Here is a 6,759-nt window from a genome sequence, read left to right as displayed (position 1 = left end):
AGGTACAAATGGATCATCCAAGGCTTCCAATATATTCTTCAAGAAGTCCTGATGATATCTTAAAAATCATCGTCAACAATGCTCTCAAATAATCTTCAAACCACTTTGTACATCAATGACAATTTTAGCAACCAAAAAGGTGTCTCTGCAAATCTTCATAATACCCAAACACTTTTATCCAAGGTTACTCCATGAGGGCTTCATTCATGCATTGAGGTCTCCAAGAATGTCTCCAAGATCAACTTCATGATGTCTTCACGAGATCCTCAATAATACTTCAAGGTGTCTTCAATGAGTTGGTCCAAGAGTGTCCAATCAATACTCCTCCAAGTATGCTTCAAATCTGATCTTCAACAAGTTCAAGTCTTCAAGATAATGCTTTAATAGAAGTATTCAAACATGTGAAAATTTCTAACACAAAATTCTACTGCAGTAACTGATTTATATCTCCTACTTATCTTCCAAAATAAGTTATTTACAAAACCCTTCAGTAAACATTAAAATAAATTCTACTACAGTTATCACATAATAGCATAGAGAAAATAATAGTGATATACAAGCACAAGAATCAATCACATCAACACAATTATTTTTGGACAATTGTCCCCGGAAAAAACCCAATGCGGGAAAACCGGTGCTACAGATGAGGGTTTATTTATCATTCTTCAATCTCTTTACAAGGAATGATTTTGCAGTACACAGAGAAACCTTCAAGAAAACACCTGAGGTTATTTTCCTCAACTAGGAGAAACTCTGACACCCCAAAGACCCTGTAGCCTTCACTGCATCATCCCTCCATCATATGCTTGAGGACTATGTCATCCTTGCATCATCTGCGTGAGAATTTCGTCCCTGACTGCACTGTCTCTCAGAGCTCGCCTTCAGTGCTGTCTCTTTGAGGCACTGCGACACCTCCTCCTCAATATTTCACTGATGCTAAAACCCTTCTCTTTCTTCACCCTGCAACTCTCCCTCTAAAATCAAACTCTTTCTTTTTGAGAATTGATTTCCCTTGGGTCACTGAGTATTTGCTCGGTGTGTCTCCAAATGACTCTCAAGTCTTCTCTTATATTTTTCCTGCTGATGAATAATAGACCGAGATTAAGTCCCTAATCAATTGCTAAGATTAAACAGACTTGATCCTCTTCTCTTAAAAGCTTCTCACCCATATCTTTACTAATATCCATTAATATTTTTATTTTCGTAAGTTTAGACTTAAGAACCCCATTAAAAATATTAATTATTTTAATAACTCATCATCTGGGTGGAATTTCTCCAAACGATTTTTGAGTCTTGAAGATCTTGTGTATTCTAGCCCCTCTACAAAATTTCGGAGCTAGATCACATCTGATGCAACCCAAAATCAACAAAACATACTTAAAGAAGGTCTTCCAAAGTGATGTTTTAGCTGCTCCAAGGTACTCTCCAAGGTCTGATACAAAAGGCTGTTCTCAAGTCTGTACAACAATCCTCCAACAAGGCTACTTCACAAAGTGTTTCAAAAGATACTTCTACAAGCCTGTATAATAGTCAATAGCTCTTTTAGGTATGCTTCAAAGTAGTCTTCAAAGCACTGTTCCAAGAGGAGTCCAAGTTTTGCACAAAAGAAGATCTCAAAGTCTGTTCCCAAGGTAGTTCAAAATTTCGTCTTCAAATGATGCTTCAAGACTTCTAGCTTGCTTCAAAACTGCTCTCGCAATGTTGCTCCAGGCCTTAACAATACTTCAATAGATTTGCCTCAAAAGAAGATCTTCCAACCTTGCTCTAAAAGGACGTTCTAGGCCTACTGTTCAATGAGTCTTCTTTCCAATCAAGATCTGCAACAATTTACTGTTTCAAAACTTTGCTCAAGGATCAACTTCTAAGGTCTGCAACTTAAGGAGGCCGAATATGCAACTTTTTCTAAACTAAGCCAAGATTTGCTACAAAAGAATAAGGACAAGTTTTTCAACTCAAAATCTGCAACAAGAATAGGTTTGAGGGTTTTCTCCACAGGTCCACATTACAGAGAGTAGATTTAGGTCTGAGTCTTCAGAAACAACCGAGGTTACATGCCTGAAATTCTCCAGAATAAGGCCAAAATTACAGGTCTGTAATAGGCCTTCCACAGGGCCGAAAATTACAGTTCGAAATTGCAGGAAGGCAGAAATTACAGAGGGCTGAAGTTTGCAAATTATGCCGAGGTTTGTTGTAAGGTAAGCAGGTCCTGAGGTCTGTAACAAGGTTAAGGACTTCTCCAAGTTGATCTGCGATAAAAAGAACGAGCAACTTTTGTCCAAGTAGAGTAAGGTCACAGGTAGAATGGTCAACAATTAACCTTTGTCCAGAATCAGACCATAGAAAGTTAATAACTCCACATCCTTCAAAATTCATTTAATTTAAGATTTCTCTTTTTTTAATCCTTGCTTTTCTTCTTCTTCTATTTCAGCCCTGAATTCTTTGTACTTGACCAAATTGTTTGCCCAAAATTGAGGAGCCAAGGTTTATATTTATAGTTGTTTTGTCATATATTGAAAAGACACGTCTCTTTGCAAGGATCAAGAGCCTACACAAGTCGACATTGCAGACTTTGCCATTTTTTAACAGTCATAATTAAAAAACTAATATCTCTTAAATGGAAACGAGTTAGAAGGCATATAGATACTTGTTGGAAAGGGCTTGAAGCCCTCTTTAATTTGGTATAAATATTTCTTTAAGATGATGTATTGTAATGACAGAAACATGTTTTCTTCATGACTGTATGAGCTTGAGTTTAGTACTTTGTATTGCAATTTAAGAAAATAGGATTTCAATTCTTGTCTAGGGTAGCTTGCATATTAAGCCTTTCTTAGGGCATCATCAATAATATGTAAATGCACAAGGGCTTGCTTAGCACCAGAGGTTAGTGTTTGCATATGGCAGTATCATGGAGGCTAGTCATCTTTAATATAAGTGCTAGGGAAAGCTTTAAATAGGGTCAAACAAAAGTACTAAGGGCATCATTTTTTAGGGCTTCTTGTAAGCTAGGGTTTCATCATTCAACCAATGCTAGATTATGACTTCTAAGGAATTAGGGTTAGGGCATTATTAGGGTTTAGCCATCTACAACAATGCTATATTGACATCAATGACAACTTTGACCAACAATCTCCCCCTTTCTCATTGATGACAATATTCTCGCCCTTTCAACATTCTCTGCCCCTTTGACATCAATGCCAAGAGAGGTGCTTATCTTGTCAATGTCTTCCCAACAAGTGCTCCCCCTATCATGCTTCTTCTTGTCATTGTTGTTGCCCATGTCATCATGCTTTCCTTCTCCTGGTAGTGTGGTAAATGAGAAATGTCCTAGTTTGCATTTCTTCATGTGATTAACCAACTCCCCTTGCCTGCATAAACTTCTCCTTCTCTCTTTTTTTCTTATGGAATCCAAGACAAGAAAGATTACTACCTTGTGATCAAGTGGAAGACATCTTCAACAATGGATGTGTAGTGAATACCCAATATCATACTTTTCTTCAATGGAATTACTGCCCCTAAGCTTTGCATGCATGGAAAGGAACAAAGTACATGATGTCTTTATGCAAGAGAGACCAATTTGTCCATCAAGATTTTCTTCAAAAAATTCTGAGAGATGATCCATCAAGAGATATATCTATGTGTCTCATAACATGATTGTCCATGTGTGACATGTCAATATTTTCCTAAGGCTTATCAAGGAAGCATATTGTAAGAGTAGTCAAATTGTCACAAGCTCCCCCTAACAATATGTTGATCAATGGTTGTCATTGATGTCAACCTAAGCAGCAGTAGGGGCTACCTCGATCTTGTAGGGTTGTGTTATATTCTTTCCACGACTAGCCCACGAGTTAACCGGGGGGTTCCGCCCCCCTTTGTTGCGTCGATTGTGTAGTTGGGGGGGGTCACAGGGAGTTTGAGGTGTACCCGTAACTCCACTTTATTGGGTTCAGGGCAGCGCCCCGGAAAATTTTGGTTTTGGACCTTATGTTAGGTTGGGCAGACCCACCTATGGTTTTGTGCATGATTTTCGCACATGTTTTTTGGATGCGATGGTTTTCGGTCTATGGTATTGGATGCTTCTGCATGTATAAATATGTATTATAACATTGAAAGGAACATAATGAAAAATCAAGCTGGTAGTCCCGGTTTTGGGATCCAGGGGAAAATCTTTGTGTATATGTGTTTTATGTGTTATGCTCTCGCATTATTTATTTTCTGTGTTTTAGAATTCGTATGCAAGTAATTTCTGTATGGAGTTAAAACCTACAGATCTTGCATGGGCATTTTGACTTGACAACTCATCCTATTTTGAGTCAAGGATCTTTTAGAGGGATCCCAGTTGTCGATTTGTTTCCGTTGATATATGGTACGCCTCCTAGTTCTTCACAGTTTGAGAGTTATTTGTGTTTGAAGTCGTAAACCCCCATTAGTGGGCTAAAACCCTAGGGGTAGAGACATGACACTTTATTCACCAACGGATGTCAATATATGACATGGATTCTCACCCTAATCTCACCACGTATAAGTTGAATAACTTGAAAATCCAAAGATAGTAAACCAATCATTGACCTCACACGCGGGTAGGACCATATGCACTAAGTCAATCATTGACTTCAAATTCTAGTAAAATTAAAAATATTTCTAAGCATGATCCTTAACACAAATATTAAATAGGGTTATTAAAGGTAATTGATTACATGTAGTGAAAGCATTATCATTTTAAAAGTATATTAATTTAGTTCTAATCCCTCCTACCTTAATAACTGCTATCTCTTCCCATAAGGCTCATGATCTCCCTTCCTTAGCACACAAGACATAAATAAATAAATTATTCTTTTAATATAATTAATTGAAGCACTCTAATATCTAACAAACGGTCACCTATACAACCCCTTTAAATCAAACATTAGCCAATAAAAAGAAACATTACATATCATTCTTTGTGATGCACCAAAAAATGAATATCATTTAAGGGGCTAGCTTTGAAATATTTTTCACTAACCTTTGGGCTACTAACGCATAATTCTATTGAGGATAAGGTCTGACATTGTGAGTTGTTTGGAGGTTCGTTTCATCACAGGGAATTCTGTTGTGGACAACGAAGGATTAAATGACCTCTTAGGACTGTTTGAGATACGATTCTCTATACTTGTGGCTTGTTGTTATTTCAGGTCTGCATTAAAGGAAGAGCGAGGGTTCTGTATAGAGTGTTGGCACAAATTTGTTGTCATTGCAGGTCTATTTGTCAAAGAAGAGTGAAGTTTTTTGTGGGAGTATATAGTGTATTGGCACACAAAAAAATTAAGTTGTGTTGTACCTTTCGGTCTTCATCTAAGGAATAAAATTACTACAGAACAAAATTACTCAAGGATCTGAAATCTGTGAAAAAACAGTGACTATTTACATTAAGGCTTCAACTGGTATCTTGGATGTATCATCTTTTGGCATAAGATAAGGGCATCATTACTGCAACACATTTCAAGCTTATGACAGTGCCGAGTTAGGGCTTGTATCTGTGACATAGACAATACTTCAGACATCCCTTTTGCAGCATATTTCAAAGATAAGGTAAGTTTGTTTGCATTTATTATTTCATACTGTATTTGTATTTGACCAAATCTGTGCAGATAAGAAGATCAATTTAGCATTTCAAATTGTATCAAGGTAAGTCTTTTTTTGTGCTTTAGTTTAGCAACCATTTTTATAGTATTTATTGTAGACAGGTCCATTGTCCTATTGTCCTTCAGTACTATTCACTGCTAAGTCTTCATTGATATTTAGGGGAGTTTTGTATAGAATTTTTTTGGCCTTTCAGGATTCACATGAGTTTTAGGTATTCTTGCATTAATCATTTGTTGCAGGTAAAGGTAAGTATTTGGGCATAAGGTATTTACATTTTAATTTTTGAGGTTGGGGTTTTGCTTGGATACGTCTTATTTGCAGGTGCAGACCTTCTCCAAGAACAAATCATCCACATCACCTACAACTGTGAAGACATGAGAAGATTCAAGGACAACATCAAGTGAGCATTCAAGAGCTGAAGTATTAAATCAAAGTAAGCATTGCAACGGGACGTTGTTTGATGACATGACAACCCTCTGTATATTGTGAAGAAGTGTCAAGGCCAAGAGTCATCATTGTAAATTTGTAAAATAGTCATTTATAAAAGTGTCATCATTGGAAGAGTCATTATTGTAAAAGAGTCAATCTACCTAGAGTCGAAAAGACATTATTAGGAGGTATAGGAGTCTCTGTTGGGATGATATCATGGTTGGGTTGCAGGTCATAGTGTGATTGGGTGTTCGGTCAAAATCATTGCAAATCATATTGTATCGTGGATCGTTGTCCATGGTACAGGAATCCACTCTCGTCTCATTTCAATCATTATAGGGTGGTAGGGAGGTGCTAGGCAGGGGTATGAAGTCGCCTACAGGTTGGAGTGTGTGAACACTTCAGGGTGGTAGGTTGGTCTAGGATGTTGGGGCATCCTTTCAGTGGACTACTGAAGAAACCAAGGCGTTGGGGCGTCCTTCCAGTGGGCGCTGGTGAAGAATGCTTTTCTAGAATTCTAGGAAGTTGTAACTTTCATTTCAGTTGGGGATGGAGATTAAAGAATTGATTGGAAAAGTGTTTGGTGGTTTTTGACCCAGAGGGGGTTTTCCACCTAAAATTCTTGTGCCTATTGCGTTCTATTGTTTATTGTTTTTACTGCATACACATTAATAATAATTCAAGATTAACTAATGCTCTGAAAGATTTAAA

Source organism: Pinus tabuliformis, chromosome 5_2, assembly GCF_031772625.1.
Source record: "Pinus tabuliformis cultivar Carrire ecotype Pingquan chromosome 5_2, CPIR1, whole genome shotgun sequence".
Lineage (NCBI taxonomy): Eukaryota > Viridiplantae > Streptophyta > Pinopsida > Pinales > Pinaceae > Pinus > Pinus tabuliformis.
This window is presented reverse-complemented; position numbering follows the sequence as displayed.